Source organism: Xyrauchen texanus, chromosome 40 (assembly GCF_025860055.1).
Source record: "Xyrauchen texanus isolate HMW12.3.18 chromosome 40, RBS_HiC_50CHRs, whole genome shotgun sequence".
In the NCBI taxonomy this organism is placed as follows: domain Eukaryota; kingdom Metazoa; phylum Chordata; class Actinopteri; order Cypriniformes; family Catostomidae; genus Xyrauchen; species Xyrauchen texanus.
The window spans coordinates 6,322,436-6,334,344 of NC_068315.1; positions in this window are offsets into that span (position 1 = coordinate 6,322,436).

The following is an 11,909-nucleotide window of genomic DNA, read 5'->3' on the forward strand; positions in this document are numbered from 1 at the left end:
AAAACACAAGAATAAAGTGAAAGTGTACTGTTTCTCATCCACATCTATCACATCGCTTCTGAAGATACTGATTTAACCACTAGAGTCTTATGGATTACTTTTATGCTGATTTATATTTGTTTGTTTTGCTTTAAAATGTTGCCACACATTCACTTGCATTGTATGGACCTACAGAGCTGAGAAATTCTTCTAAAAAACCTTCATTTAAGTTCAGCAGAAGACAGTAAGTGATACACATCTGGGGTTGAATGAGGGTGAGTAAATAATGAGAATTGTAATTTTTGGGTGAACTATCCCTTTAAGGGCTCTTGTCAGATCTGGATAAATTTGTCAATAAGAAGAGAGGTTTGGAAACATTTCTAGTAATTATTACAGTGAAAATATGAAAATGTCCCACAAGGACATTATATATAATGCTGAAATATAATGCCTTCTTTTGCCATATCATAGCTTTTAAAGTCCTGTGTGAATTCTTATTTCAGTGTAGTTACAATTTTCAGAGTTGTAAGTATTTAGATCATTAGTTCTGTACAGCTGTACCGCCGCTCTCTAAATGCAGAGTATGCAGCCTACGTAGGGCACAAACCCTGATCGTGGAGCGACCTGCTGTCACCCTATCCACTATATAGTGCACTATTTCGAGTTTTTGCTATTTTGTAAGAGTGTCTGAATTCTGAGTGAGCCACTCGTTCCCTACATTTGTTAACTCATTCTTAACCAGAATGCACTTTAATTTCAAGTGTACATTTCAAGTAAACTCGATGATGGTTCATTTCCCACAATTCACCACGGGGAAGACATACGAGCTAGGAGTTTACTGCTTCCTTCATTCCATTTTATTTTATTCTGAATGTAGTAAATTACTTTTTGACAAATCATTACTTGATTAAAATAACATAATAACATATAGAGAGACAAAACATACAGATACATTTTAAAAGGTACTCTTTATTTGATCAAATGTGTTTACTCTTAATATTAACACACAGTATATTTAAAAAATGACAAACAGAATGAAGATTTATTGTATTAATCTATTATTTAATAAGAATAACTAATAAGGACCAAGTATTTTAAAATGTAATATGTGACGTTTCTCCACCAGCCCAAGAGCTCCGACACTCATTTCGTTCACTAACTGCCATTTACTAAATAGGAAATAGTGAATGAGTTAACGATAGCAGACACCCAGCCACTCTCGTTGCCATGATTGCCTCATGCCCTCATATCTCACACACGCGCGCCCCGCATACCTTGCTGTACATGTGCAGAAATGCTGTCTGTTCGCGCTCCAGTTTTCGATCACGTGAATGGCAGTGATTAATTTGGATGTTTATATGGATTTATACAGTTAATCCGCCTGATGTAGCTGTGATAGTTTCCAGTACTCCCGCAAGGGCGCGGAGTAAATGAATAAATACTGCTTATGACATGCGGGGCAAAGCACACTAAAGCTGCACTAATTTAAAAATGTGCTCTTAAAAACTGATGTCATAAGAGCTGAGCTACCGAATCACCCTGAAAAAGAAAAATCTCATTACACAGAAAAGTCCACGTTAGAATTAGAGCCAATATTTACCTCAGCGTGCTGCCTGAAGTTGGAGCTGTGACTTTAATCTTGAAATATCAGCTTGTCTTGGTGTTAAATTAAGGCATTGCATGATTAAACTATTCTTTTTTCAGTGTGGAGCAAAAAAAGTGTTTCACTTTGAATAGTTTGATGCTGCAGCACTGATGACTTGAATGAGCCTCATCACTCAAGTGGGAGCGTCTCATCACGCGGAGCTGTGAACTTCCGCTCTCGTAAAAGTCCCATTCAATAATCTCTCAATAATTTACACGGTAATTCAAATTAAACCCAGTACTGTAACGACAGTAACGCCACACATTGTAAAGAAGTAAAAGTAAAAAAAAAATCATTAGAAATGTACTTGAGTGAAAGTAAAAATACCCAATTTTAGACCTTCTCTAAAAGTAAAATTTTCCCCAAAACGTTACTCAAGTAAATGTAACGGAGTAAATGTAATGCGTTACTACCAACCTCTGGCGGTAGTTCACCTTTCTGTGTAAACTTCTAACATAAGTGGAGCCAGTTCTTTGACATAAGATCTAAAAATTATTCAGCAAACCTGTTACCTGTTATCAAGGCTTAAATGACCTCATAAAGCTCCTCCAAAGTAATATCTGAGTAAACAAAGTCTTTTTGTATATTCGTCAAATTAGGAAGTTCTAATGGCTCTACAAATTTGCTAATATCCTTATCAGAAAATGTGGAACAAAAATTGCAATAGACTTCTTTAAAGGCTTTATTAATATATGTGGGAGAAGTAAATATATGGCCTCCAGAAGACTTCACTGAAGGAATGGTGGGATAAAAACACTCTCTGTTTTATGTATCTGGCAAGAAGTCTCCCTGCCTTGTCCCCTGACTCATTATGCTTTATGTCTGTCTAGCCCTGAATAACCAAAATGCTACCTTCTGTGACAAAATAATACTGTACCTATATTTTAGCTGTCAACTATCTAAGACTGATGGATGACATTTGGCACTTCAGCTCTGTTTCAGCACTTTTAATATTCTTTTTTTAATTCTATGAATTTATGTGCTTTGATCTTTTTAATGATTGAGGCATATTGTATGATCCACCCCCTAAGAAATGCCTGAAGCGCCTACCATGCCACACCCACAGAGGACACTGTGGACCAATTGGTTCCTACATTAGCATTAACTTCTATCTTTAACATAATGCTGGGTCCTGTATAAGGGATGAATTAAAGTGCCACCTTTCCTATATCAATTTATTTTATGCTTAAGAAAAGATAAAACCTTACTTCTTTTTATAGGGTGCCCCAGCCCATTAACATTCCATGTTCAGAAAAATATTTTACCTATATTATAGTGTGACATATTGTCAAGTCAACTCAAGTCATTTTTATTTGTATTGTGCTTTTCACAACACACATCGTTTCAAAGCAGCTTCATAGAAAATCATTCATTAACTGAAAATTAAATTGTAATATCTATAAGTCTTAGAGCAAGGGTTCTCAACATTGGGCATTCGTGGGTTCATCCCCACGAACCACCCGTCCCCGACACGCTCGTTGACTTCCGTCCGGGCTCGAGGCAACAGCGGCTCGCCTCACGGCCAGCCTGCCTATCCTCTTGAGCAAATTGGTTCAGAGGGGGGGCATTAGGTTACAAATGGGGGTGTTTATCAATCATGTTAATCAAATCTATAGTTAAGATCCTGTTTGCATTAACATTTTTATCTAGACTCCATTATACGTGTTGGTATGCATTTGTACCATGGTTCGTCGGATTCCTGTATCAGGTTTAGCAGCGTCAAATAGAGAGGCAAAGTCACAACCTCCGCTAATGCACCTGTATGAATCTCTAGGTGGATACGTCTCAATAGACCTTTTTCCACACACTGTGATGATGCGTTCCTGCCTTTTTTAGCAGCGTAAATCTCGCAATTTTTTTTAAATTATACATTTTAGAAACATTGAGAGTGACAGTAAATTTGGCATCTTCTCCACTGGCATCTTAATCCACCGCTCTATGTTTTTTTCCTCTTCTGGAAAGTCATTCAAACATAATAGTTGTTTTTCCTTATTTTTTTTCTATTGGTCTTAGATCAAATTGGTCAGTGAAAATAATATTTGCTGTGGTCTCCCATTCACACTGTTGAAGAAATGTTTTTTAATGTCCCCACAGGCCGACAAGAAATAATTTTTTTGACATCCTGACCTCCCAGCCTAGTTTAACACACAAAACCATTACAGTTCCCACAGGTTAAAATTGCTTAAATGGATAACTGAAGCAAAGTTTAAGTGGAGCTCGCTGTTAAGCAACCAACCCTCACATAGCGTCACATGACTCCCACATGAACCTATTTTTGAATAATTATTTTTTGCGAGCAAACCTTTGCACATAGATTTGTTTTACACACATGTTTTACACAGACATACATGCATATTCATGATGAGTTAATGAGACCCATTGTCTTATAATCAGCATGAATTTTTTTAAATACATTTTCATGAAACCAAAACCCAGCCATCTATATCTGCTATTGTTAGTCATACCATCCCGAAAGCAGTGCTTGACTTGAGGGGGGCCTGTTGGTTTGGGGCCCCCCATTAGCCATTAGGGACCCTCCATAAAAAATAGAAAATAGACAGCGGGGGGTCCTCAAATAATTTAATTTTAGGGAAGATAATAATGACTTGTACGATTTATTAAAAATGTTATCAACCCTACATCAAAATATTGCGAAACGCAATATTACAGTAGGAAAGAGAGATATATGACCTAAATGCTTTGCCTTTAATGGCTTCTACAAGGCAGATTTTGCATCACTAAGCAGACCAAAATTAAGTTATGGGTTAATTTGTGAAAAGTTTTGAATATTCGCAACATATGAAACTCCAGGTGTCACATTAGTGTCTAGAAAAATCAGGAAGAATAGCAGCCTCATCCCATAATTCTCTTTGACATAATTTCCTCTTTTAATGCTCTCCAGATGCTTTAGAAAATCTGAGAACTACTTCCATCGGTGACATTTATTTTCTCTTGAGAACAAAGCACTTTGGTGGTATAAAAGGCGAGAAAAAAGGGAAAGAAATGAAAAAAATGTTAGTAACCGCAGCTGCAGACCCTCACCACTCCCTTGGCTTCACATTTTGATCTTAGTTGCATTGGGGAAGACAGTGAGAAAGCCCTCCTGTCTCACGGAATTAGTCTATGATGAGTTGTCTGGGTTTTTAAGTGCCCTTGTGTGTGCACTGGATGTAATGGCACTGAATAACTGTGACAGAGTAAGCTTCATCAAACACACTGTGACATGACAGACAGGCTTAAGGTTTGTGAGAAACTGAGGTGTAAAAATTGAGCATTGACATTACCTGCAAATGGCAACAGAATTTTGTTATCTTTGGGGTTTTGTTGGATACACATGAAGACATTGAGTCTTTAAACAAAAATTACTTGGAAGATCAGAGGTCAGAGGAGAATGGCCAAACTAGTCCAAGCTGAAAGGAAGGTGACAGTACACCAAATAAACCAATGTTACAACTGTGCTAGTCAGAAAAGCATTTCTGAACACACAAGATGTCGAACTAGAATACCCTTCCGGGTACCACTACTGTCAGCTTATAACAGGAAACTGAGGCTGCAGTGGGCACAGGCTCACCAAAACTGGACAGTAGATGAGTTGAAAAACATCGCCTGGTCTGAAACATCAGGATATCTGCTCAGGTACTCAAACAGTATGCCCACTGCAGCCTCAGTTTTCTGATCTTGGCTGACAGAAGTGGAACCCAATATGGTCTTCTGTCGTTGAAGCTCATCAGCCTCAAGGTTCGACATCTTGTGCATCTGAGATGGTATTCTACTCAATACAATTGTACGATTGGTTATCTGAGTTACTGTAACCTTTCTGTCAGTTCAAACCAGTCTGGCCATTCTCTGTTGACCTCTCTCATCAACAGGGTTGGGAGGGTTATTTTTTAAATGTATTCCACAACAGATTACAGAATACATGCTGTAAAATGTAATTTGTAACATATTTCCTTAGATTACTCATGGTCAGTAACATATTCTAAATACTTTTGATTACTTCTTCAGCACTGGTAATTTTTTTAATTTGTTTTAACTATAAAAACTCTGCCAGTACAGTAAGACAAAATACATGTTAAAAATACATTCTCTGAAAAACCTAAATATCTTATGCAGTGTTGTTTCTAAAACAAGGTCAATCAAATTTATCTTGTTTTAAGGATCTTTAGACATTTTTACAGGAAAACAATACCAACATCATCATCAAGAATGGGATTTTTGCCCTAATATAAAAGGTCTTATTAGAAAAATAATGTGCATGATCTTACGTTAATTTTCATCAATCATGCCACTAAATCACTAAGATAAAAATGTTCCTCATTCTGATGGTTGATGTGAACATTAACTCAAGCTCAGACCCATATCTGCTGATTTTATACATTACACTGCTGCCACACGATATTCAAAGTAGATTTACAGTTGTACGTAATAAAGTGGCCAGTGAGTATATATATATATATATATATATATATATATATATATATATATATATATATATATGTATATGTAGTTTGACCCTTGAGAATTATCGGTAACACTTTACAATAAGTTTCTGTTATAATATATGTTTTACAGCATGTACTAATCTTTCAATATTAGTTAATAAAAAATTCATTGTTAGTTCATGTTAGTTTATAGATCATTAGCTTATGTTAACAAATACTACTTTTATTTTTGTTTATGTATTAATATACATTGAATCAGTCTATGTAAACATGTATCTAAACTTCTAAGTTTTAATGCTGTTTTTCCCTTTCAATTTAGTTTTTCAAGGTGAGGATTAGACCTTCAGTTTGGCCAGTAATCTTAATAGTCAAAATAGCCCTGACAGATCATCATATCAGTAATGTACTAAAAAAATACGTGGAACACATTCCTCACCTTACCAATAATATGTAGGCCCCATGTGCATTGATTATGGCTTATTTATATTCAGATGGATGCTTCTAAGTTCATATTTCACCCTTTGCCATTTCAGGCGCACACACACACACACACACACACCTCTTGCATTCAAAATGTGTGCCAGACTGCATCAATGATGAGCTTGTTTATGTTCCTGGAGGCGATGGAGTGCATTTCAGAAACTTTGAGCCCTACAGGTGTAATAAGCCTTGACACCTTGAAGACGGAGAGAGAATTCAGCTTGCACTATCTCTCATTTAGCAAACAGCTGTTGTCAGCTGTTTATGATGCTTCAAATGGTCCATCTTGGTTTCAAACATTTATAGGGGGAATAAATGAGTAATAGAAGACAGTGATCTTGATGAATGCCCTGGAACATGCAGCTCTCCTTAGCATTTTCTCTTTGTGTGAATAGTTTTCTCTCATTACATCATACATGCAGCCTAATTCTCTATTCTTTTCCTGTCAGAATCTCTCAGAGACCTCATAAGAGGGTTTTATGCTAGCCCCTGGCCCACCCCTACACTGAGAAAGAGAGGGAGGATAGATAAAGTATTTGAATACATTAATAGAAACAAGATTTACAGATACAGATCATACATTAAAAACCACCAGATCATTAAACTACACTGAAAAACTAAAGAAAAAACACATTATTCCATTTTACACTTTAAAAATTCCATACATTTCACACAATACATATCAAAAATATGAATTCATCATCAATAATGGAGCACAACACATCCTCATAATTCCATACATTCTTAAAACCTTCCATGTTCTTCAAAGATTTGTAAAACAAAAAGCCTTATTCTTGCTTTATCAAGTTTTTAAAAACGTAATCCACATCCTGTCCTTCTCGCCACTCTATTTTTTTTTTCATGTCAAAAATATTGCTTTCTTTGCTTGGCCAACAATAAAATGTAATAACTGCCCCTTTTTTATATTTTCTCTCCAATATTTATATCCATAAATAAAACCATTAGAAAATAAAACCTTAAAATCTGCAAACATAGCTTAAAGTCTTAAAAATAAAACCTTAAATCTATCACATTGTTTCTCCGTGTTCACTGAAAGGACATTTCCTTTCAATTGACCTGTTTAAAATATTAGTAAACTGATTTACAATAATAATACCATACAATATGGTACTATTGTATATATCCACTGCAAATCTCCAGTAAATTTTCCCATTAGGGCAGCTGTGGCTCAGGTGGTAGAGCGGGTCGGCTGCTAATTGCAGGATTGGCGGTTCGATTCCTGGCCCACACAACTCCACATGCTGAAGTGTCCTTGGGCAAGACACTGAACCCCAAGTTGCTCGCAATGGCAGGCTAGTGCCTTGCATGGCAGCTCTGCCGCCATTGGTGTGTGAATGGGTGATTGGGACACAGTGTAAAGCGCTTTGGTAACTGCTAAGGTTAAAAAAAAAAGCGCTATATAAGTGCAGACCATTTACCATTAGGTTTACAATCATTTTCAATAGTAAAATCTCGATAGAGTGTTTGTCCTACCCTTAAGCTTAATTTTGTTTAACACCTTAACACTTCAAGACTGGTTTGGAAAGCTACATGGAGTATTTGAATTTAAAAACAAAAATTCACACATAGGACAATTTAAAACGCAAAAATTGGATAAAAAAAGAGAACAGCAGAGTACCTAAAATATACACTTTCCCTTAAGCATAGATACATTTTAGCCTAAAATCGAGATGTTAATAAAGAAACAACAACCTATAACCCATATTTATAATTGAGAAATATATACTATATAATCAAACTTTGTCACTTGCATTGTAATTGTACTCTCTGAAAATTGATACATGCAATGCTACCTAAGGGGCTGTTCAGAGTGAAGGTATTCTTGCATAAAAAAAAAAAAAAAAAAAAAAGAAAAAAAAAAGCTAGATGCAGCAGAATGAATGAAACTGAATGCATATGTCTTGAGATGCATTTATACAATTTGCAGTTCTTTTAACTTGACACAGCGTCTTAAAAACGAGGCTCTTGTTGAAAAAAATAAGTTGTTTAGATCAAAACATTTATTTTGCACAGTGGTTCTATACCTTTTTGACTCTAAAGCTACCCTCACTGTCCTAGACAATATTCAAATCTGCTGAAACTTGGCGTGTCAATAGATTAAAATGATTATCATGATTGATTTCAGGATTCCAGCCATTTCAGGAACTGTTATTTTATAAGTAGGCATCCATCATGATTTTTAAATAATTTCAACATTTAAATAAAGTTATTATATTTCAATATAACTCATTTTTAATTATTTAAAGTCATTTTTTAGGCCTCCATGGAAATTTGCCCCCTATTGGCCCTGCATCTAGGGCAGGTTTATATTGAAAAACAATTAAGAAACAGCACAGATTGATGTAAAAAGCCTATTTTGTGTGAACAACCCCTTAGAATTTTGGCTAGAATTGTGCCTTTTCAAACAGCCTTCGCATTGGGAGAAAAGGCCGCCTAGATTCTGCCCTGTGGCAGCTCATTATGTTAGCATCATGCCAAAATAAAAGAGCTGATAATAAAGGCTTGAAATAGAAATAATATTGAGTTACGATGAAAAAACAATATTTAAAATGAATAAAAAAGACAGTTTAAAAACTAGCTAAATTCTCTGTAACTCTCTCTTTTTATTTCTCCTTACTCTGCTCTTACGTAATTTGGTGATACTGTCCTCTGTGCTCTAATTCTCCTTCTAGGGGATACCTCTCCATCGCTGTCTCTGTGTGTCTCTCATTATCAAACATTCCATAGACTTAAGGGGTGCAACAGATGGCATGGCAGGGGAGATGCTGTTGTGGTGTTCCAGTGAATTTGTTTTCCAGCAGATATAGCTTGAAACTGTGGTTGTGATGAACATTGGTTGTTCTGTTCAGAAGATCCACTGCAGGTGTTCAGCTCTTCAGCTCTGGGGACCTTCCAAACACCTCCAAGCAGTGCAGACATCTGTCAGAAGTACAATCTACAAATCAGATGAAATATTGCTATTTTGGTAAAATGTCTCATTCTTCTGAGCCAAAACTTTTAAATGCTCTATACTTGATACTTACACACATTTTACCCTTAATTATATATACACATATATACACACATACTGTAATATATATATATATATATATATATATATATATATATATATATATATATATATATATATATATATATATATATATCAGCGTATAAAGGTGCTGTGTGCATTTGTGCAATACAGTACTATTTACATTAAACAGTTCAAATATACCCCATGATATATACCATGCAATTTAGTATAAAAAACCTATACAATTTACAATAAAATATAAACAACCTCTGATACAATGCAGACAGTTTATGGGTGGGGGACATGGGAGGATTCAGTCAAATCTGATAGAAGGTTAGAAAACTTCTGATGTGCTGGAGTATGTGTATGTGGATCATACTGTGTTCAAGTTTTCTGATACTCAAGTGTTTTTTTTTTTTTAAGCAGAATTTTTTATAAATGGCAAAAATAATTTGTAGCATCTGATATTGTTGTTAATATTCTATTACAGTCCTAGTTAGTTATACATATTCTAGCATATAATATGGCATAGATATATAGGGAGTGGCGGCGGCGTAGTGGGGTTCATTAGTAATTCAAAAATGTCACTTTAGAAATAGTATCATGGCTTGTGCTGTTTCTACCAAGTTATTGGATAAACAAGGATGGATGTGAGTGTGTGTGTGTGTGTGTGTGTGTTTGAGTGAGAGAGAGAGAGATACGGAGAGTGTGTGATCACCTGTTGCCATGTCCAAGCAAAGATGCTGACAGCTCTCTCACTAGAAAAATAGCCGTCCAAGCAGGGGTAATTCGCCCTATCTAAATCGTCTTTCACTATAGAAACTGCAATGTCCTCCGCCATTTTAACAGTACTTTTTCTCCAATGTGGAAACTCCAGAAAGAGGTAAGAGCCTTGAGTTGTGTAATAAATCTGTTTGTTGTGTCTCTCAGCTGTGATGAGCCATAATGCTTATTTTCTAGCTGTAGTCTTGTAGTAGTAATACGAGTAATCACGGAGTGCTGTTGTATGTAAACAATGACTGACGGATTCACTTCACGTCACCAACTGCTCATATTACACATGGCATGAGCACAAGAGTAGTGATACACATACAGTGAAGCGTTGGCGTGCTGATGGTGTCAGACCATCAGTGCTCATGGAACGTCTCTCGTCCAATCAGATTTGAGGACCGAAACTAACTGTTGTATTTATACTCTTACCTTGTTTTATATTCTGTGTCTCACTGTAATGTTCTGTGTGCACATGTTACTCCTATCGCCCCCCAAAAAATGCATATGTACATGAGAACACTTGGCAATAAAGCTCATTCTGATTTTTTTAAAGTAATTACCTTATTAAAAAAAAAAAAGTACATTACTTGGATTACATTCTTCAATTCTTGCACTGCTCATGTTCAACCTACATTTAATCCCACTAGGCCAAATTATGAAAAAGAACAATTTGCAGACTATAGCTATGCAGACAAAACCCAGATCGATCTAGCCCTATCACCAAATGACTAAAGACTAAAGACTCTCTGTTTCAGTGCTGATGAAAATCAGTGCACTCAGTACATCTGGATGTGCCAAACCTTTCAGTTAAACAACAGCAAGACAGAAGTCATTGTATTTGGCAACAAAGGCGAAATTCCAAAGGCGAATACATACCTTGACTGCAAGGGTCTAAAGTCAAAACATTTATAAGGAATCTTGTTGACATTTTGGAGTCTGACCTTAGTTTCAGTAGCCACATCAAAGCAATAACTAAATCAGCCTACTATCTTCTAAAAAATATACCCAGAAATAGATGTTTTGTATCCAGTCAAGACTTACAGAAATTTATTCATCCATTAATCACCAGTAGGGTGGACAACTGCAATGGATTTCTCACCGGCCTTCAAAGAAGACATGCAGCTCATTCAGAATCCGCAGCCAGGATTCTCACACGAACCAAAAAAATCTGAGCATATTACTCCAGTCCTCAAGTCTTTACACTGGCTTCCAGTTACTTTTAGAATTGATTTTAAAGTACTATTACTTGTATATAAATCGCTCAATAGCCTAAGATCTAAATACATTTCAGATATGCTTGTTGAATATAAACCTAACAGACCTTTCAGATCATTAGATCAAGTCAGTTAGACAAACATAGGGTTCACTCAAAACATGGTGAGACAGCGTTTAGCTATTGTGCCACCTGCACCCGGGCAGACGGGACCAAAGAACCCGACGGGTTTCTGGCCGGGTTCGGGTCAGTTTTTTCAAGTAGGACAGTTTTGTGCTGCATCTAGGTTGTTTTCACAACAATCATAGTTATCACAAATATTCAACATTCTAAACAAGTTTAGGT